Raw genomic sequence first — 23603 nt, forward strand, 5'->3', positions numbered from 1 at the left:
TGAAGAAGTCTAACCCGCAAAGAAATGTTACCAGAGGTTAGCTTCCAATTACTATAGTGCACCAAGCAGTACCATGCTGAAGCATGCCATGCTGCTTTGTGCCTCCTGTCTTCCAAACTGGAAGAAGAGTACTTGCATGGTACCATGGATAGGTTAACTACTGTATTTTCTCATGTACAACAAGCCTGTGAATAAAATAGACATCTTGAGTGCCTACAGACATATGGGATGTCTGCTCTGATGCACTGTAATTATAGCATGTAAGAGCAGACTCAACTAATTGAGTCCGCTGGAACATGCTAATTGGAATGCTCCAGCAGCCTCAACACCACATATATTCAGTGTCCATGCACTTCAAAATGGTGGGAGTGGTGCTTTAACTAAAGCTCATTGAACAAGCTCCCAAGAGTTGCTCTAATTAAAACACGCCCCCCCCCCCCAAAAAAAAAAATACATGTATTGTTTTTGAAAGGCAGAATAAAAAAATAAGTTATTTCCTTGCAAGCTTCTACTGGGGAGGTGTCTGAGGGTAAATAAGGTGGACTGGGGAAGAGAACTGTCCACAGTGGCTTGTGAGCCCTGTGTGCAATAAGTCCAGTTTTACTTTTGTTTTCCCTTGCCAGAGGCTTATGGTGTGAACAAGTATTCCTGGGACCACCTCAGGTTTGTATCATTGGCAATCCCTCAATTTGTGGAAGATCTCGACCACAGTTCATAGATGGGTCTTGAGGTGACCTGAGTCCAAACCTTGAGCCACAGATTTACCTGCAGAAGCTGCAGGTCTTTCTTAGGGGAAAGTAGGCTGCAGGCTGGGATTCCTCACCTTTTCCTTCCTCTACTCTCTCTTCTCTGCTTTGAGGGCAAGACACCTTACCATGAAACAGGTTGCTTCTTGGTTGAGGTTGTGGCACCATGGGTGTCTGGCAGCCAGGTCCTCCCAGCTCTTGATGTCATCATCCACTTTCTTAAGATAAGCTTTCAATGTGTCCTTGTAGCATTTCATCTGGCCACTATGAGATCTCAGGCCATAACTTAGCTGAGAATAGAGCAGCTGTTTTAGGAGTTGAGAATCAGGCATCCACACACAATTTCTGGTCTTTGAAGATCACCAACTCAATGCTTGTAACACTGGCTTCAGCAAGGACATTGGCAAGATGAACAAAGAAACACCAAAGCAAATTCCCAAAGCGTGCACTGTATTCTGTGCCGGATCTCCTCGTCAATATTCACTCTCACAGTGAGATGGCTGCTGAGATGGGGGGAGTGCTTGACTAACTCCAGAGTCTTTCCCTTGATGGTAATTTGGGAAGGGGGGTCACATTCATGGCTTGGAACAGGCTGATAGAGCACTTTAGACTTGTTGATGTTGAGGGAGGGACCCAAAATTCAGTAGGCTTCCAAGAGGAGATCCAACATGGTCTGGAGGTTTTCTGTGCAAGGATGGCGTGGTCAGCAGCATATTGTTCAGCTCACATTTAGGCAGCTTAGTTTAAACCATCTAAACCTGAGCTGGGTCCCACATATATACAAGCATTCACCACTTGCTGGAAGGAGGCACAGACAGCCAAAGATAAATTGCTCAGGAGAGTGTGGAAGGGCTGATGGGATCAGGTGGGTCAGAATTCAGTCATGGACTAAACCGACATGGGGGGGGGGGCAGCCCAATCTGAGCAAGTGTAGTCTGTGTGGGGGGAGGTGGAGAGGGGAAGGGGAACAGAGTAGGAGATTAAAATAGCACAACACCAGGACTGTGGTGAGTGTCTGGATTCTCTCTGTGAATATATGCAGGAGTACACTAGGCTAGGTTAACTCTAGGTCAGTCTAAAGTCAGTTCACCTCTGGGAGACTTCAACAGGAGTATTGAGTCCTTTGGTAACACTACGTACATTAAAATCATACAGCACTCAAAGAATGCTTACTAATTGTATATGCAAAGCTTTGGTCCCCGATTCAAGTCAGTGGAGATTTGCCTCAATTCAGTGACCGAATTTCTGAATCTGAATTGAATCAGAGGACCCTTTAATCTCTCTGAATCGAATTGGAACCCTCTGAATCGATTTGGAGAGATTCTGAAAGATTCAGAGATTCAGACATAGAGACAGCTTTAAATGTTTTTTCCACATACCTCTAGGTAGCAGGGGCTCATGAGTGCCATGATGCTGGGGCACATGGACTGTCCCACAGCAGTGCAGGGGGCTTCCTAGTGTGCTCAGCAGCAGACCTTGAAGTGGACCTCAAGCGCTTCTGGCCCACTTTTGGGTCCACCGGGGAATGTGCTGGGATCCCCCCGTGGCTCAGTGACTGGTGCCTCCTGGGTCTGGGGGGGGCCACCTGGGGTCCCCCACGGCTGATCGCCAAGCTGGGGAGGTGCGGGGGGGAACCCCCAATGCACTCCCTGGCAGACCCAGAAGTAGACTGTAAGTACTTTGCTTTGTTACAATTTTTTGGTCCTTGGGCAAAGAATTCTGTCCCTTCTTTAACAAAATAGCTCCAGTTGAAAAATGTGGTTTGGGGTTTTTGTCACTGTTTTTGTTTTTGGTCACACAGAGAAAATTGGCAGTTTTCACTCACCACCCTTCCACTCTGCAATTCCAATCACTTGCTAAAATGAGTTAGAGCACAGTTCTTATATTATAAAAATCGCCTTATATGGTTAGATTGCATATTCAGTCAACCCCTGCCACCACATTACTTCTTATTTTTTAAGCCAAGCATGTAACCCAAGTGAATGTCTGCAGACTGTAAACTCAGAAATGGTTTTATAAATCTTTTCCAGCATGGAATGCAGAAAAAAAGCTAGAAGTTGATCTTTGTACTTTCTGGGAAAATTCATCGACTGCTTTGCTACAGTACTACAATGTAAATAGAAAGAATGACAGTCATGACTTTTCACAATCACTTAATTCACTTTAAAAAGCATTATGACTGTAAACAGGAATAAATACAATTTACCAGCACCATATATTAGTGGGACAATATATGGTAGCTTACACATAGTTATAGCCTCCACTAAATTATTGCACTTGGTTTACAAAAGCCAATGTATCATATCTACTTAAATATAAGATAACTGTTAATAAGACAACTCTCCAATAATTAGATTTTGTATATGGCAAATTTATAAATGTTACAATTTTCCAGGTATAGAATCTAATTATTGTAAGTTTGCTTTGACTCTGTCTCTCTCCCACTGCTACAGCACAGAAAATAAATTTGGGGGGATGAGAGGTCAAGGAAACTCATTTGTCCTCTGCCTCCCCTGACAACTTCTTCCCTTTGCAGCTCCTTCCTTCTTACTGCTGTAAACAGTGCGAGTCCTGGCCTAGTCATAATAGTGATTACATATGTGTAGGATGGCTAGAGGTTAGAAGTCTCTGGAACATGTAAACTTCTGACCTTGATGATGCTATGACATACTTAGGAAACTGAGGCATGCACAGCTGAAACCTTGTTATTTAACCAAAAAGTGGGAACTTTATGTTAATAAGTTATGAAGTGATAATGAATATGAGTGGTCCAAGAAAATGATACTGTTGAGTGACATTGATTGATTGAGATGTGCAAGCAGTGATTGGACCATGGTACGATTGGCAGGTAGTATGAAGAAGCCACTACAAAAGCCAGCGTGAGGCATCATCTTGGTGTGTGTGTGCACGCACATCTGCATGAGCGTGCAGGAGCGCGCATGTGTGTGTGCGTGTCTGCGTATGTGGTGAAGAGTTCATGCACCGAGAAGCTGTGTGAGCTGAGTCAGAGTTTTGAGCGGTGCTGAATCCGTTGGAGAGGCTGGGAAGACTGGGAGTGCGGGTGCTGAGTGGAGTGTGTGTGGGGACACCGGACTTCTCACCCGAGATACTCACCTCCATTTCCCCATAGGACAGGTAAAGTATCACCCTTCCCTTTAGAGGTCTCCAAGTACTCCACTTGCAGAGGAAAGGGTAGAAATCCTCTGCCTGGCAGGGATCTGACAGTAGGCCCTGCAGCCTGGGTGTCAGTGTTCTTGGCTGCCACCACTGGTGACAGGCTGGTATGGCTCTGTACATATTTGTAGATAACGTTCTGTTAAGTGGTTGTTAACTAGGTCATGTTGCTACAATTATTATTTTGTGCCTTGTAATACAGGTTGCTTATTAACCCTTACTTTGGTGTTTGTATTCATTAATAGTAGTGGGCCTCAGGGTGGGGCTGGGCCACAAGCCAATACTCTGAGGGATTAACCTTTTCAGGTGCAAGCGAATCATAGACCCCTGGGACAGTAGAGGCCTAACAAGCCTCTGCCTGTCTAATTACCCTTGTGCCAGGCTAGTCTTCACTGCCAGACCCTGCTCTCCCTAAGCACAAGGAAATGAAAGGCAAAACTGAAAATGCTGACTTTAAAATAAACATACTTGTATTAATCTGCATATAGGCAAATTACTATGGGCACCCATACAAATCATTTCTCTAAAATTGATGCATTTTACCTTTTTTTAAAAAAACTGCTGCCAGTTTCACCACAGGTACTCCATAAACACAGTTCTAAGAAGCACTTTTGTGCCTACTTTTATAACATATATAATGTATGTGTATGTGTGGGGGGGAGATCTACCTTTGGTGCAGAAGACCTGCACATTCCACTGTGCTGATTGTGACACTGACCATTCCCTGACCATTTGTGAAGTGAAGATTACAGCCAGGAAACTATACAGAGCAAAACCTAGGACCGAGCCTAAGATTGATACCACTAATGCCAAGAACCAGAGGAAGTGCAAGAGTTTGAGAAGGCTTTTGAACTGAGCATGTTTGGGAAGTTGCAACCACAGAAAGCAGAGGAAATTTGGGAAGGTTTAAAAACTGCTATCTACGAAACAGATAAAGTTAAAGTTACATTTGAGAAAAAGAGACCAGTCAATAAAGACTGGTTAGAAGAAAATGCAGAAGAACTGTTACCTCTCATCAACATGGAGAACGCAGCTGATCTGGAACACAACAGGAAGCCAACAGAGGACACCAAAGCAACACTTCAACAGGGAAAAATGATGTACAGAAAGCAGCCAGAAACTGTGCAAATCAGTGCTGGATCAAGCATTGTGATGAAATGCAAACAGAATTCAACACAGGAAACCTAAAAGTAATGTATGATGGTCTGAAAAAAGCTCTAGGCTCCATTGTCAACAAGGCTGCCCCTTCATGTCATGCAGTGGTGAAGTCACTACAGATAGAAGCAAGCCGATGTCCCATTGGGTTGAACATGACTCAGAGCTATACTCACAAGAAAGAAACATCACCATTGAATCACTGGACCAAATACCAACTCTACAGATCATGCCATAGTTAGATGTGGAGCCCACTATAGAAGAAATAAGTAAGGCCATTGATTCATTATCAAGTGGCAAGTTTCCTGGAAAAGATGGCATCCCAGCAGAAATTCTCAAGTGTGGGAAAGAAGCCTACTACCATATCTTCATCAGTTGCTATTCAAATGATGGAAAGAGGGTGAGGTACCACAAGATATGCGTGATGCAAATATCATTACTTCATATAAAATAAAGGAGATAAGGGTGATTGCAACAACTACAGAGGCATCACGCTACTAAGCATAGCAGGAAAGGCTTTTGCAAGGGTCATCTTGGTGCACATACAGTAGCTGGTGAGAGGTATCTATCCTGAATCTCAGTGTGGATTCAGGGCTGGAAGATCAACCATAGACATGATGTTCTCCCTACATCAACTTTAAGAAAAATGCAGGGAGTAAAACTGACCTTTGTACATCATCTTCGTAGATCTAACCAAAGCATTTGGCACCGTCAGCAGAGCAGACCTGTTTGCAGTCCTAGAAAAGATAGAATGCCCACCAATCCTATAAGTCTTATACATTCCTTCCATGACAACATGAAGGCAACCATTCAGTTTGATGGGTCCACTTCTGACATCTCCAAGGTGAAAAGTGGAGTTGAAGCAAGGATGATTCTTGCCCCCATGCTCTTTGGAATCTTCTTCTCAGTACTCAGCGTGGGGCAGCAAGGGGCAGTGGGGATTGCCCCCCCCCCCCACCTGGCAGCAGCTGGTGAGTGGGGGCTTTTTTTCCCCAAAGAGCTGAGATCTGGGATGGGCAGGGCAGACATTGCTGGGACTGGGAGAGTGCACGGGGGCTGGGGCCTATGTGATTCATAGATTCAGCAGATTTGGCAGCAGCCAAATCTCCAAATCAGATTCAGTCGAATCAATTCAGGACAGTGATTTGAATCACCGAACCAAATCACTGTCCCCCCGAATTGGCTGAATCCAAATCTGAAGCAAATACTAGTGGTTTTGCACAGACCTATTAAGCAGCTTTCACCTCCTTTGTTTACATCACATACTCAACATCAAATGGCAAGATAAAGCTACCAACACAGAGGTTCTTCAAAGGGCAAATTTACCAAGTGTGACAGCCTTACTCAAACACAGATGACTGTGATGGCTAGGCCGTCTGAGCAGATTGGAAGATTGACACATATGCAAGAACATGCTATATAGAGAACCACCGGAGGAAACAAAGAACAACAGGATGTCCCAAACTTTGCTACAAAGACGCATGCAAGAGAGATATGAAGGCATTTGGAATTGATCCTGACCAATAGGAAACCTTGGCAAGTGATCATAACAAGTAGAGTCATCATTTCCACCAAGGCATCAAAGTCCTCAACAGAAATTGGCTCCAACAGCTTGAAGAGAAAAGAGCCCATAGGGAGCAAGCAGCTCCCAAGCCAACTAATCATGACTTATACATTTGTAACCACTGACACAGATCATGTAGATCTCAGATTGGGCTATACAGTCACATGAGACACTGCAAACCATCTACATCATATGCTGCAATATCCAGCGTCTCCCATAAATGAAAGGATGCCAAATTACATGTATAATCAATCAATCTTACTTCCAAGGCCAAATCAGTTCTGAATTAAGTTCCATATTTCAACTGAGCAGAACTCAATCATTTAAGTCTGTGTGGCACTACCACTGGTAAGTATCCTGCCTCCCAGATTTTTCTGTCTGGGTTTTCAGATGTTTCAAATCCATGACCATCATCCTACATGCAAGCCTCAAGCCCAGAGCCCTTGGAGTTCAAATGCTCCCTAGTCTTGCTTGCCCCTAGCCAAAAAACCAAAGGAGCAAGCTAGAGGGAAAGCTCGAAATCAATCCCCCATCACCATAAATTGTTTAGCTGAGATCCTTACATTTGTAGACTCTCCCAGGGGTCAACCTGCTCACAGTGCAAGGGATAGGCCTTCACCCTATAACTACACCAAGTCATTTAAGGCCAAGAAGATCATGGCATCTCCCCTGCTCTCCCCTGCCAGGTACAAACAATATATGATATTAGTCCAAAGTCAAAAGGCTCATGATTTACCACATAGCTAATTGGGCTTTGTCCCAGCAGTCAACAGCATTTCAAACCAAGGTGACCCAATAGCTGAGCACTGCTCAGTATGCACATATTCCAGATACTCCATAAAGGATCCATGTGCTTAGTAGCACCACCCCCCCTCCTCAGGACTGGAACCAGGTGTTCTTGTCATGAGTCCTGGGATCCTCCAAACAATTATATGCAGAAAAAGCATAGGGCAGCCTAGTCTGGCTCCACCTCATGGAGGGTGAGGCTACACTAATCACATGCAACAGGTTGAAAGAATGGGTGACAGAGAGATTCTGGGTGAACTGTTTGGGTCCCTGTTTGGTAATTTTTGCCAGACATTTGAGGCTGGTGAAGAAACAGGAATTACTGGAAATTGGAAAGAAAGGCACAGTTCAGCTGCGTGCGTGAAAAGGAAGTTGAAAAGTATTCAATGTAGTGGCTTACCATGACTTTAAAAAGAGTTGGTGCTCAGGGGGCTGAGTACAATGAGCACTACCACATATATTATTCAAATGTGCTGCACTAGCCTGTCTTTGTGATCAGTTCCCATCAAATGTGTTTGCCTAATATGAATCACGTATTTATATTAATAATCAGCACTGGCTACATTCAATCAACTTCAGACCTGCTTTCCATTCCTGAACACATGCTGACTTTAGCAGCTGTTCAAAGATAGACAGTGTATTTTATGTGATTTCTCTGTATGCAAACATAAGATGAGGAGCCTTTTTCTCCTGTGCTGATTGGGGGTGGGAAAAAAAAATCTCATTTTATATTTGAATACATATAGTAATAATTCAAAGTAATGCAAAATATTCAGAGCACAAATTGTAATTAGGTGTTGACACTTTTATACAAGTTAATTTTATTTTTACAAATCATAGAATCATAGAAAATTAGGGTTGGAAGGGACTTCAGGAGGTCATTTAGTCCAACCCCCTGCTCAAAGCAGGCCAATCCCCAACTAGATTATCGCAGCCAAGGTTTTGTTTAGCCGAGTCTTCAAAACCTCCCAGGATGGAGATGCCACCACCACTCTGGGTAACTTGTTTTGGTGTCTTACCAACCTCCTAGTGAAAGAGTTTTTCCTAATATCTAAGCTGAACTTCTTTTGCTGAAACTTGAGACCATTGCTCCTTGTTCTGTTATCTGCCACCATGGAGAACAGTTCAGTTCCATCCTCTTGGGAAACACAGGTAGCTGAAGGCTAATATTAAAGGAAAAGGCACTTTTCATTTAAGTGATGTACATATTGCTACAAAGCAGGAATTTAAAAAATAATCTGTAAAATGGTTAAATATATTATTCCATTGCAACTCTGTGTAAAATTGATCACTGTATCTGTCTATAAATTATATCAATGTTATCCAACCTTTTCCAGCACAAGGCACACTTACATTAATAAAATTTTTCTGCGGCACACCTGTTATGGCATTCCCCATCCTCATACCTATTGTACCTCATTACCATGGCAAAATTCCACAGCACACCTGTTCATTTCTGACAGCACACTTTTGTGCTGTGGCACACTGGTTGGGAAACACTGATTTATGTTATTATGCACACTGCAGGCCAAATTCAATGCTTTCATAAGGTATTCATTAATGAGGTGAAAAGATCTGAGAGAGTTTCTTGTACACTGAGGAATTTATGCTATGTTCCTGGGAGGTCTGAAAGAAACAGCAGCAATATACCGATCCAAACTCTTCCCTAGATAACTCCAGGACTTATACTGGAAGTTGAACCAGTTTAAATTAGGAGAGCACTTGGTCCAAAGATTAGATTAGATTTTCAAGTACAGCAAGTGAAAGAACACAGCTATGGGTGATAAAAAAAAAAAAATTCTTCCTTAAAAAAGAATCACTGTTCCTTCCCTGGAAATATTATACACTAAGTAGTTACTTTATTACATATACGATCACACGATTTTGTAGTGCCACAGGTGAGTTTTATTCCTAACTAGAGAAGTATATTTTAAGAACTATGGAGCTATGGAAACCACTCTGAAACATGTTATAGGGTTTGTTTTATCTACACTGTAGTACTGCCATAATTTGTAGAGCAAATAAAAAAAGGGTAATGTAAACAGTTCTAATGTTAAATTATAGTAGGCCCGATCTTGCCATTCTTTCTTAGAAAAATGCTCACTCAGTTCAACTGGTATTTTATCTGAGTAAAATTTCCGGCGGCAGGCCCCCAAGATAATAAGTGCCTGCAGTGCTTACAGGAGGGCAGTGCAGAGATATGCAGCTTCTGAAATATTTAAACATTAAACTTTCACTGAAAAATGAAGAACAACCTCTGGCCCTACAGATTTAAAGTCACTAATGAAGCAATATATACATCATTTTTCAAATAAAAAAAGCTAAATCTTGTTTTATTAGTATGTAAATCTGTTCATTAGAGATGATAACTCATTTTATACTCATTATTTACACTGGTGCCAATGTTGGTCTTTTGCATGGAAGCAACAGTTTTTTTTCAAGGCCCACTTTACATATCCAGTGCTTTGTAACATCTTCAGTTGCAGCTTTATAAACTTGTTCTTAAATTACTTTGCAATAAGTCAAAAGCAGCCAGATTTTTAAAATCTACTTTTGAACCAGATTTGTGACATCAAATTTTAGAAATCCAGAACCTTGAAATCGACATGAAGCATTGCATGACAATGCATAATATTCATAACTTTTATCATAAAAAATTTTCTGCTCTCTTTTTAATGTCACTTTCGTGTGTTTATAGAACATAATAATTAGAGCAGCAATTTTTCTTTAGATTGAAAGTCCTGCCACCATTCCTACCATACTCTATTTTTACAAGGGCTTACTGCTTATTAGCAACTATCTGCTTCACATTGCAGCTTGGTATAAAAAGTCTTAGCTCAATGGTTATTTTAAAAACAAACCAAGATGGTTGTTTTTAAGCCATGTCAAGTAAACAGCATTTTTTGCTTTTTTGTCGGTTGCAATTTATCAGTCATTTTGGCTGCAAAGTGGACTGAACTGGGGGCAAGTGAAGTGCTGTTAAAAATGAAATAGTTGGATCCTAAATAAAGAACAGAACTCTCTGTTCATTTTAAAAATGCTGTAAGAGTTAGGGACTGCTACAGTAACTTTTTGAGTGCAGTGCTTAGTACCTTCATACTGTTCTGAGGTATTAGTCAGCTGTACTGGAATCAGTATAAGAACCAGAGACGAAGGTAATGTGTCAAAGCAACAATTAGGGATTCCTGCTATAACAGGAATCACTCTCTTATAGTGAAGCAGCTGTTGCATTACTATTCAGGCAGCTGAGTGAGTCATTTGATGGAATGGCTCTTTGTTCTTCACTTCATAAGGGTTAACAATCACTTCTCCTTTTAATGGTCTTGATGTCTTTGTCTTGAGCTAACATTTCTTAGAGTAATTTTGCTGCCTGTTGGCTGTCTCTTGGTCTCTCTCCTATTACACAGCCTTGTAGATGCTACAGCTGTTTCAAAACCATAGAACTACCCATTGAGACTAGTCTTCAGCAGATAGGGTTTCAACTTTATTTAAGTTGGAAAGGGAGGATGAGTCTTATGAATATTAGGCTCTTGCTTGCTGTATGCAGTCATGACTCTGAAAAATCTTTTCTCTTCAATCTGTCTTTCAAAAACAAGGTGTACATTACATTTGAAGGTAAGTTGTATGTGAGAAACTATGGTATACCATACACACATTTCCAAAGAAACTAATTTCAGCTATTGTTTTTTTGTTTTGCAAAACAGAGTAAATGATTTGCTATGAATTCAGCAGCATTGGGGTGATGATGTAGCTGTGATAAATCCAGGAAAAATGCATAAAGGAAGGATCTTTATGAGTCTGAAGAACCCAAAAGTTGTTTATATTCCTAGCAACTATACAATTGGTCCAATAAAAGATATCACCCACAAAAATCCTTGCTATGAATTAGTCACTTGTTTCTGAACATATATATAGCCCTTGAATTCAAAGCATATGGGCAAAAAGCTGCACTCAGGGCTAAGTTAATACTTTGTATCCATGTTGCAAACACTGGTGTATGTGATAAGTCATCAAAAGAATACAGATGTTATCCATGTTTCAGAATAAGAAAAAGAATGGTTGGAGAATGGTGAGATTTCTTCAACTAAACATATGAAATCCAATTAATCACTTATGCAAAAATTCCACAGAATGGCTGTTTGCTAGATTTTCATAAGGAAACATGGAAGAAAAGACAGTTTTGGGTTGTTACTGAATCTACAAACAAGTTGGAGGATAATACTGTATCTTTAGCATTTTTGTTTCATCAACTATTTTTCTACCAACTATGAAAACACTGTATACAAAGCTAAAAAGACTTTACTATTTGCTGTTTAAGACACAGAAACAGTTAATTATTATGCCCTTGTTAAGGACTAATGACAAACAGCAAAATGGATTTAGTTTTTGCTAGTACCTTCAGCAGTGAAGAGCTTTCAAAGAAAGGGAAAGAGACAGGTGAGGCAATGAAAGTGGAAGGAGAAGAGGAAAGAAAAAACATGTGAATTCCTTTTATGGTCAAATTTTGTAAAAATACCCACCTACTACTTTAGTGGCATAACCTGGGGGAAAAGGGGGCAATAGGCCAACTGTCCTGGGCACCACTTTGGGGGCGTGGGGGAAAAAAGACTGCTGCTGGCAGCTGCATGTTTATGATAATGAATAGGAAGTTGCCATTTGCACTTTGTCTTGGACACTCACCCACATCCCTACGCTGCTGCACTATTGAACACGTTGAAACGACTATGTCTGGCCTGACCTGCATAAGACTTAATTAAACCAATGACTCAGTGTGACCAGGCAGTCTTGAAACACAGGCTATAGGTTTAAAGATGGAAGAGTTCATATAATAATTACAGAAAAAAAATTACTATCTAAATATTTAGATTGAACGGTCACAAAAAGTATACCAGGAGATTGTGTTTTCAGTATACCTTGTTAGACAAAGCTTCATGGCAGATCCACTTAGCCTAATCTGTAAAAAATAAACCTGCTCATTCAGCTGTTCAGGATGATATCTGAGAAATTTGCTGCAGGAGTGGTATAAGAAACCCCAAAGAACTGCTTAGGGACAGTGACTTTTGAAAGACAGTGCAGAAATAAAGTGAGGTTGCTTTGTTATACTATAGGGCTGCACAAGGCTGAATTTCAGTCATTAACAGATTGGAAAAAAAGCTCTCTCAAAAAAAAAAAAATTCACTTGTAGGGGAACAGTCATAGAATTACAGAAAATTAAGGTCAGAAGGGACCTTGAGAAATCATTGACTGTCTATACACATGCTTGTTGGTGTTCTAAGTAGAATGCATTTGAACAGATTCAATTAATCAAGTCTGCTCCACATTTGAATTGGAACACTCCAGCGTTGCTCCAGTATCACATGTATTAACCCTCTGTGCATTTTAAAATGGCTGTAGGGTACTTTATCTAAACCTTGTCAAATGAGGTTTAGAATAAAGCATCCCACAGTCATTTTTAAATACACAGGTGCTTAAGACACATGACGGTGAGGTCAGCAACCATTCTAATTATAATGCCCTCCCTTCCTCCGCACCTCCAAGCATGTGTGTAGGCAGCCATTGAGACCAAAAGCCTGCTCTAGGGAGGACCACCTCTGTCCAAAATATGCCAGACAAATGGTTATCTCACTTGTACTTAAAACCTTCTAGTGACAGATATTCCAAAGCCTCCGTAGATAATCTTAAATGACCTCACAGTCAGTACTTAAAAACCCTCAGAGTCCAAAGGTTTTCCTAATACATAAACTTATTTCAATTGAAGCCCATTGCTTCCTGTCTTGTTCCTTGTGGACCTAGAGAACAGTTGCCCTTTTTATAACACCATATTTTTGGTATTGCTTTCTTCTCAGGACTAATTAATCCTAATTCTTCCCACCTGTCCTCATGTGTAAAGTTTTCTAGAACTTTAATAATTTCTATTGCTCTCCTCTGAACTCTTTCCAATTTATCCACATCCTTCTTAAGCCCTAAATAAGAGAAAGAATTCCAAATGAGGTGCTATCAATGCTAAATACAGTGGAAGGATTGTTTCTTGTGATTTCCATGTAAATGGTAACTTTCAGAAGTTTTCATAACAATCTGGTATTTTCAAAAATGAAATAAGCACTGCTGAAAAATGCCAGATTGTCAGCTCTTGTAATAGAATTCCGACATATTCCCAAAATGAGAACCTCACAGGCACACTGCACACACAATGTCCTTCAACCTTGTTCTTCAGGGTTGAGAGGATTGTGTTCATTTAGTTCTTGAAACACTGCTGAGAATGCCAATTACTACTAATTGTGATGGTGATCTGCAACACATACGTTTAGGAAATGAACATCTGTCAATTTTTCAAGTTTTCAAATCACAACAAAAAATGATATCAGATCATCTGGCTCTCCACCCAAGAGCAGAATACATTTATTCTTTCTCTCTCTGTTTCCTTCTGCCTCACAAACACACATAAACACAAAAAAATGCTCTTAAATCATATGTTTAATGATTTGAACAAATTTTCTGTGAAAAACCAAACAAATATTATTCTTGCACCATAATTCTTTTGTACTCTCTCTTCACTTCCATTCTAGGGTATCTTAAAATCAGTCCTTATCACCTGCGCTTGTCTGGTTGAAAATTTCATCAGATTTTTTGATAAAAAATATTTTTGGAAAAAAAGAATGTTTTCAGAAGCCCATGCCCAAAAACAAATACCAAAGTCTGCAAAGGTTCAACTCTCACTGAAAATGAAAATAGTTTAATTTGCTCATGTCACTGCCACTCATTTACTAAGTGAGGAGCATTGGCAGCTGTTAGACCCTACATATTTTTCTCCCTTTTCCAAATCTTATTAAAGGATGATCAATGTGAGGGACAGATAGCAGAAGCAAATCCAAGGTCTATATAATGGCAGGAATGTAAATGGAGAGTGATCACTGATACTATCAATAGTCCAAAAAGATTTCAGTGCAGGAAATGGAAGGTCAACTGAATAACTTTGTATCATTTTCTTTCCCTTTTTGGCTAAGTATAGACAGCCAAAAAGCCTGAGGCTGAATTGATTCAGTCTCTGCAAGTTAGTCTAAGATGCAGAGATGAAATTGAGAAACAACTAGACGCACATTTACTTTACACATTTGATTCAGGAAAAGCAGTGGCTCAGGCAGAAGCCGGGGTGAGGACTCGAACATGCTTCTCTGGCACACAGCCAGCATGGGCTGTGTGTTCGCTTCTTCTTCTGGCTGTCCCCAAGGTCTCTGGGATTTGCAGTCCAGAATCACAAAAGCAGGACTCTACAGGGTTGCTCATCACTTCCCCTTCCTGCTTCCAGGTGTCTCTGGAATTTGTAGTCCACAGTCACAGCCAGCAGTAACTTTCAGTAAGTTTAACAGGGCAAGGAACCTCTGTACTTGGGGGGATTTAGTGGAGGTAGGGGGATTTAACTCCCACCTCCCTGGCCACAGACCTCAGCAGGGGTTTGCCCAGATGGGAGTTGGCAGTCCCTGTCTCCCCACTCCAAACCTTCTCTGCTGGAGCAGATAGCCTAGCCCAGCCCAGGGCTGGAAAGCATGCTGGGGGACTGATTTAACTTGAACCAGGAATGGCTCTGGAACAGAAGTTTCATAAACCAGTTAAGTCTGATACTACATTCAACCAGGTTTATTTTAAACCAGTTTCGGTCATTTTAAAATTGGTTTGTGTGCACTGAACTTCTGTTCTGCTACAGGTTTAAACCAGTTTCTGATCAGTTAAACCAATTTATGTGTAACTTCTGTCCCTAGCCTTTGAGGGCAAAAATGCCCTAAACTGAATATAAAATAAACTTCATAGCTTAGTTCTGAGGGCCATTTGACTTCTAGGCAGATTTATATCCAGAACAACAATTTTCAAACTTACTTAAAGGCAGAGAATTTTTATTGACATTCAGGTGAAACATCCCTTTTCTTGTTTTGATTCAGTGAGTTCAAGTTATACCATTTCACTATTCCAAATCTTTGTCTCTTTTTTTTGGTTCTCACATCATATTTTTAGATTTATAGCTCTTTCCCTATACCCATTTAACATTTTTAAGCTTTTAAGTACATCTCTCTAGCTTTGTGTAGCCCTGTGACATAACAAAAAGCATAATGCACTTTTAAAGGGAAAAAATCAGAAGAAGCTATCAGATTTTTCCTCTTTCTCTCCCTCTTTCTTTGAGATTAACATTTCCCTCTTTCTTTAAGTCTTGAGTATATCTTCATTTACCACACAAGAACAAATGCATTGCAGAGAAACTGTGTCGTTGGTGATCTGGAATGGAAAATGTCTTACCTATTCATTTCCTTTCTGTGATTAACATCTCTACCAATCCATTACTAATATATTATTCGCCTTTAGACAAAACCCAAGGCAGTTCAAGTGAACAGGCAGGAAGCTCAGTCTATAAACCAAGCCCATTCCCCCCTCCTGCCAGATGAGTACCTCCAAAAGTGTGTAGATAACTAGGGACTTATTAACTCTGTAACTTTAACTTTTCAACCAGAACAAAAAATGAATGTTAGGTCACCTATGAGAAGCCTGTAACTTACATTAAAATAGTAAACCCACTACGGGTGACTCAGGTTGAAGATATTAATCACAGCTAGGATAGGGAAAGCAACGGAAGTTTGCCATTGTTTCGTAACTTCGTATTCCAGGTTCTGTAGCCTGTTCTTCATCTTTGCTTTGGCCCTCTTTTGACCTACATATCTGAGTCATCTCAAAGTTTTGCTGTTTCTTTTTACATAGTACTTCCAAGATTCAGCTATATCAGGCTGACCAGATTGCCAAGGCTTTTGTTCATGTCCTGATCACCCTAACCCAATCACCTTGCTACCAGCCACTTTGGTGCCCTGTCTAATTAGCAGTGCAGTGGTTTTTCTTGACACCAGGAAATCCCAGTATTAAACCCGCCCCCCACCAAAAAAAGCGGTACAGCCCACATGGCAATGGGGCTGCAGTGCCAATGTAAAAAAAAAAAGCTGCTAAAAAAAAAACCCCCACACCATAAAAAAAGCGGTGCCCTGCCTAAAACTGGAGTCTAGCTGGCCAGAGCCATGCTCCAGCTGACAGCCAGGCTCTGTGCACCTGGATCACCACTGCTGCAGCCCCAGGAGGTCCCTAGGATCCCAGGCAAGGCTTCTGGGGCCAGACCAGGTAGCAGCCTTGGCTACCTTACCTGGGGCAATTTGCGATATTCCAGACCATGCATGCAGGGGCATGCCTTGGAACAAATAGCAGTGGTGCAAATATATACCACTACTATTTGTCCCTGGGGAAATGCATGTTCCCACTCATGGGGATGTGCCCCAGAAGTCCGTTAAAAGCATTGCCACTGAGACGATCTGTCTGGCTCATTGCTTCAACAGCATAATTCCCATCTGTATGGCCCTTGAGAGTCTCCTCGTCTTCCACTGCATCCAATACAGGCCCCTTGTTTTTACCTTGAAGACCTTTCATTATTTAGCTATTTCATTCTATTGGGTCTATTTAGTTTATTAAATAATTGACCCCCGCCTTCCCTATACTAATGACAGCCTTGTCTGCTTCTTCTACAGGCACCTCTAAGTTTCCCTATGTGAACAAGGAAAACTCCAAATTTGATAAAACTGTCATCATACCCATTTTTAAATCACTCCTCAAAATCTGTTTTTGCCATGATGTTTACATATCACCCTGAAAGTGGTTAGGAAAATGCCATTCTGTGCTGTTTATTTCCTACAAACTCTAAGTGAAATTCTGGCTTTACTAATATCACAGGAGTTTTCCCGCTCATTTCACCAAGTCCAGGATTTTACTCTCTAATTTTGTTTTTGTTGTTGTTAGTGATACTTTTTTCTGGGTTACAATCATTTGTCTTTTCCATTAGCTACTGCATTCTGCATGTCACAACAATTGTGAGATTGCTGGAGTGGGGACTGTTCTTGTTACATGTCTGTACCACACTGAATGCAACATACCCCTGATGCTCAGTATGAAACTACTAAGAATACAAAACAAAAGTAAATAATACTTCAACAGGCTATACTTGGTATGAACCTGACTGTCACAGATTCAGTCTGACTAAGGGATCAAAAAACTCACACAATTATAAGCAAGGAATTCAGAACTTTTGGAAGTTCTTGTCTAAATCAGTTTAAATGGGTAAATGAGTGTCTAAATGAAGGATATAATTATGAATAGTGTTTGCCAGCTGATTTCAAAGGAGCAACATTATTTTGTTGTAGATACAACCATATGCTTATATTTCACAAAAGCACATCAAGATAGGGAAGGATGTTTACATTATGGACTCCATTTTTTAAGAAACGAGAACATCTAAATAGAAATCTATATTTTTACATGTATATTAAAAACCGGTTGAAATACAGACTTAAACCAGCACAAAAATGTTACTAATTGATATAATTTAAAACTAATTTATTAGTTCCCCAAGCAGCTGGAATTCAGGAAGTGTGTGCACTGTTGACATTGGCTAGTTTAGGGAGTACCATTCTAGAGTGTATTCCTATGTGCTGGAACAGTGGAAAAACTAATATACTTTAAAAAATCCATTGTCAGCACTTTACATGTTGCTTTGCAGGTTTTTTCCAGTCCAAATGAAGGTTAGAGCAAGCAAACTGTAGCATGCTGCAAATGCCATTCTATATTTTGTTTGACCATCATGTTTAAATTACCATGATATTGAAAATAGTAGTGAAGCTGTCCAAAAGTTCAAAATTTTGTGTTCGTTGTCAATGTATTAAAGGGCATTTCACAAAGATCTCTAAAGCTTATTAGTCATTCTAACTTACAAAAGTTTACTACAATAAGAGCCTTTTTTCCTTCGGAAGTAGTATGAAACTGCTTAGAATACTGCAAGAAACGATGCCCAAACTGAGCTGTTATTTATTGGAAGTCATTACATAGGACACACTATCTACCACTTCCTATGCTCATGTATATTTCTCTCTTAATTATTATCTAGATTGAGTTAACACCCAAAATATACCAGGAGAGGGTTTTTGTTTGTTTTTTGCTTGTTTGTTTGTTTGGTTTTACACACAGGGAGAAACAGAAGAACACACCAGTTAAGAACTATTAAATTCGTGCGATATACTTAGGTAAATTGACAAACAGAATATTAATTTTATAGTCTTAGACTCCTACCTGCAAGATGGTTTCATGTCAATTCCCATTCATTAGCCCACAAAAGGACATGAGTAACTTAGATGTCAAAATATTTGCTTTAGTAAGAACATTAATGAATCTATTTTGGGAGAGGGAAGGTGAGGCAGAAATGAGTGCACGTGGATATAGTACTCATGAAGACTATACTCCTGGAAACGGATGCAGGGATGAACAATAGGGCTGTGTGAAGTGTCAGGTGCTGATTTGATTCAGAGGAGATTCGGCCCGATTCAGTGGACAAGTCTCCAAATCTGAATTGAATCAGGGGACCAATTAAAAGGTCCAGATTAATTCGAAGCTCTCCAAATTGATTTGGAAAAGATTTGGACAGCTTTGGCGATTTGGGCAGTCCCTGCTGGCTGCATCAGGTAGCTGGATCCAGACTCCATGCTGGTAAGTAGGGGCGGGGGGCGGGACTGGAGGAGAGGGAGGGGATCATGGGGGGACCCCTGTCAGGCCCCATCCCCTGCCTGCTTCCCAAACCCCTCTGAGCACCCCTGACCCCCACCCACTCTCCCAGCCCCCCCATGGCTGTCCCCCCAGCCCCAGCTCCCAGTTGTTTAAAAAAAAGCTCCCAGTCACCATCTGCTGCCAGGCAGGGGCAGCAATCCCCACTGCCCCATGCTGTATGGGGGGGCTCTTCCATGAGCCCTCAACTCCCACCTGCTTCTCCTAGCCCTGCCCCCACTATGGCTGCCCCGCCCACCCCACCTCCAGGCCCTTTAAAAAACCCCACAAAACCCCCCACACACACTCACCGGCTTTTGTAGTGGCCTCGGGGCTTCTAGGGGCTCATGGGAGAGCCCCTCATGCAGTGCCAGTGAGTGAGGGTTTTTTTTCTTTTTTAAAGGGCTAGGAGCTGGGCTAGGCATAGCAGCCATGGGAAGCTCGTGACAGAGCCCCCCATGCAGCATGGGCAGCAGGGATTGCCCCCCACTGGCAGCAGCCAGTGACTGGGGGCTTTCCCCCCCGCCCCCAAAAGCCAGGAGCTGGGGCCAGGCAGGTCTGGGAGAGTGGGCAGGGGATTGGGTTTGTCTGATTCAGAGATTCGGCAGCAGCATAATCTCCAGATCGATTCAGGACAGTGATTTGAATCAATACACATACAGTCTGAAGTGCTCCAAGTACTTTTAAAGTACTCCACACAGAAAGATACAGACATACAGAAAGAAGTGCTTTGAAATGGCATTCTAAAAGAGAGAGAGAGAGATCTTTGAAGCATTTCGTTTTGACACACTTTCTGAACACCTATACAGCAGGCCTCCAGCATCCTACAGTCCTCTTCTTTCTACCCCACCTGACTGAAGGAAGAGAGGGGAGAGAAAAATAAACAACCAAAGAGTGTTGTCCTTTGCATTTGACTGTCCTTGGGAACCTCCCTAGACCAGAGGTATGGAGAGATTCTGGCCCTTCAGCTTCCGCTCTAGCTGCATGCCTTCACAGTCATTTGGAGGCTTCTGATGGGAAGAGATGGGTGAATGCTTACATGGCACTGAAACACGCTGAATTCAAAGCACTCTGAAATTAGGAGCTCTTCAAATGTACACTGCTAATGAGACAGCTATAAACATAGGGACTGACTCACATTGTTAACTTCTTTTGTGTCCATTGTGCTTAACTGTTCTGTTAAAAAGAAATAAAGCTTTCACTCTGCCTGTTATCATTCAAATAAAAATGAGCCATGGGAAATAAACCTTTTCTTACTCAGAATCCCATTCCTGCTGATGACAACAGCAAAAGTAGAGTTACATTTTGTCTACAGAGTTCTCATAGCAGACTTGTCTGATATTACATAAAGCAGCTGAAATAACAGCTAATAAATGTATCATAATAATTTCTAGCATCCAAAATGTATTCAACAATGATAATGTGCTTATATTTTTACAAACATTTTGAGTAAACTCTCATTATCCAAATCTTACCGACCTAAAATAAAGTTACTTGAAATGCCTAGAAATATGCAAGTTAAGCTTTGAAACAGGAAGGTTTGGATACCCACTTTTTTCCACTCTGTGTATAAGGGAACAGAACAGTTTTAGATCCCCAGTTCCTTTGGATAGCCAATACTGTATTATGTTTGACCTTACTTATGTAAACGTACAACGGGTCTGTCCAAATTCTTCTACATGCTGGATTGATTAAATTAAAAAAACAGGCAAGTTACCCACCACTTGACAGCATTAGTAATAAAAATAATTTCTCATAAACACATAACCTGACAAAAATCTTAACTTAGGGCAAGTTATTTAGGGAGGACAAAGCTGCATTTAAAGTATCCCACTAGTCCATATTGACTGCTAAATGATCTACAGAAAGAAACTCACCTAGAAATGGATTTAATTCAAGCACAATAAAAATTGTAATAATGTTTCAATTAAAACCCAACCAATGCATACAGTTGCATGCAACTCTTAATTTTGCATTTTGACAACACTGTGAGAATTCACGTAATCTTGTCAAAGGTTTTTCCCTGTTTAAGGTATACACATACATCACTTAAAACACAGTCCAGGCTAATGGGTAAGTAGAGATTACAAAGATGATAATGACAGCAAAGCTTACATCTTTATTTCATTCATCTGAAGCAAGGGTTTGGTACAGCTCAGCAGCTTGTTGCTGATTATGACAGTGTAAAAGGACAAATTTTGGAAGAGGGGCAACAAGGCCATCCATGCAAATTCCAAAAAGTAGTTCCTCACAGCAAACCTCTTGATTCTTAACATATCCACCTTGAAAGAACAAAAGTCTCAATCTACCGTGGTTTTAGGAAATCCACATTCAAAGTATGAATCTTAGATTATATTTAGCCAGAATTTAAACAAGACAAATTAGCAAATAATGTTAATTTTCCTACTTGCTGGATTAATTTTACACCTACTGTCCCTTTCTATTTCCTCCTACACTTCCTCCTTAATTGTAATTTTCAGCAAGAAACACCAGAATATAAATTAGATATTAAAATAGTTTAAACTAGTGGTAGAAAACATGCTTTTCCTAAAATATGGTAACCATTACCTGGAATAAAAGTTTCTGAACTAGAACTGATTAATATCATTTTCTCTTCCCAATCTCCCTCACTTCCATAGTACTCAGCGTACTTGCTAGGTCTTGGGAGAACCATATGAACAGCATGCTAAAATTGTCTACACAACGTAAAGGTCATAACTTTTTCCTCTTCTATTCATGTATAATCTAACAGAGTATGAGACACAAAAAGAAAACATAAATATAAAGGTTAAACTCACCATGCAGAACAGAAATGCGATAACCAATATTCAGCCATGTAATTGAATCCTATTTTATTGATGTCTAATTTATTTTCCAAAAAACAAAGCAAAGTTAATAGCAATAATGTCTCATGTATATAAGAATATAACAAAGACAATAAATGGATATCCACCTTCTCTACAGTGAATATTTTTTTCCCTCTTCAACCCAATATTTGGTTCTCATAGGTAAGCAATACACAAATAGGCAGTAAGTCAACAAAATAGCCAGTAAGTCCTACCCTGGGCTTCAGAAAAGCAGACTTGGATTCACTCAGGGAACTCACGGGCAGGATCCCCTGAGAAGTCAGCCTGAGGTAGAAAAGAGTCCAGGACAGCAGGCTGTACTTGAAAGAAGCCTTACTGAAAGTGCAGGGAGTGCAGGAAGGCTAGCAAGTATGGCAGAAGACCAGGCTGGCCAAGCAGGGAACTCTTCAGTAAACTAAATTACAAAAAGAAAGCTTATAAGTAGAAACTAAAACAAATAACCAGGGAATAATATAAACGCATTGCTCGGACATGCAGGGATGAAGTCAGGAAGGCCAAAGCACAATCGGAGTTGCAGCTAGCAAAGGATGTGAAGGGTAACAAGAAGGGTTTCTACAAGTACGTTGGTAACAAGAGGATGATCAGAGAAAGTGTGGGTCCCTTACTGAATGGGGGAGGCAACCTTGTGACAGAGGATGAAGAAAAGGCCAAAGTGTTCAATGCCTTTTTTGCCTCAGTCTTCACAGGCAAGGTCAATTCCAAGACTACTGCACCGGGCAGCACAGTTTGGGAAGGAGGTGAGCAATCCTCAGTGGTGAAAGAACAGATTAGGGACTACTTAGAAAAGCTGGATGTCTACCAATCCATGGGGCCGGATGGGATGCACCCAAGTGTGCTGAGGGCATTGGCCATCATCTTTGAAAATTCATGGCAATCAAGAGAAGTCCCGGCTGATTGGAAAAAGGCAAACATAGTCCCTATATTTAAGAAAGGGAAAAGGTAGATCCATGGAGCCACAGATCAGTCAGCCTTACATCAGTCCCTGGAAAAATCATGGAGCAGATCCTCAAGGAATCCATTTCTAAGCACTTGGAGGATAAGAAGGTGATTAAGAACAGTCATCGTGGATTCACCAGGGACAAGTCATGCCTGACCAACTTGACTGCCTTCTACGATGAGATGACTGGCTCTGCAGATGTGGGGAGACCAGTGGATGTGGTGTACCTTGATTTTAGCAAAGCTTTTGATATGGTTTTTCACAGCATTCTCACAGGCAAGATGGGGAAATATAGGCTGGATGAATGGACTGTGAGGTGGACAGAAAAGTGGCTGGAGCACTCGGCTCAGAGAATAGTAATCAATAGCTCAATGTCTAGCTGGCAGCTAGTATCAAGTGAAGTGTCCCAGGGGTTGGTCCTGGGGCCAGTTTTGTTCAACATCTTCATCAGTGACTTGGAAAACAGCATAGAGTGCATCCTCATCAAGTCTGCAAATAACACCAAGCTGGAGGTAGCAGCAGATATGCTGGAGGGTAGGGCTAGGATTCAGTGACTTAGAGAAACTGGAGGATTGAGCCAAGAGAAATCTCATAAGGTTCAACAAACACAAGTGCAAAGCCCTGCATTTAAGGGGGAATAATCACATACACAAGTACAGGCTAGGACTGACTGGCTGGGCAGTAGCTCTGCAGAAAATGACCTGGGGTTTACAGTGGACAAGCTGAAATATGAACCAGCAGTGTGGCCTTGATGCAAAAAAGAC

The 23603-nt window shown here is 41.0% G+C and overlaps 1 protein-coding gene across 3 annotated transcripts in view; it reads right to left on the minus strand.

Annotated features, from left to right (window-relative positions):
• PDE4D (phosphodiesterase 4D) overlaps positions 1-23603 on the minus strand; it is a 1130464-nt gene that overhangs the window by 259304 nt on the left and 847557 nt on the right. The window lies entirely within an intron of this gene.

Source organism: Crocodylus porosus, unplaced genomic scaffold (genome assembly GCF_001723895.1).
Source record: "Crocodylus porosus isolate Cpor-Errol unplaced genomic scaffold, CroPor_comp1, whole genome shotgun sequence".
NCBI lineage: Eukaryota > Metazoa > Chordata > Crocodylia > Crocodylidae > Crocodylus > Crocodylus porosus.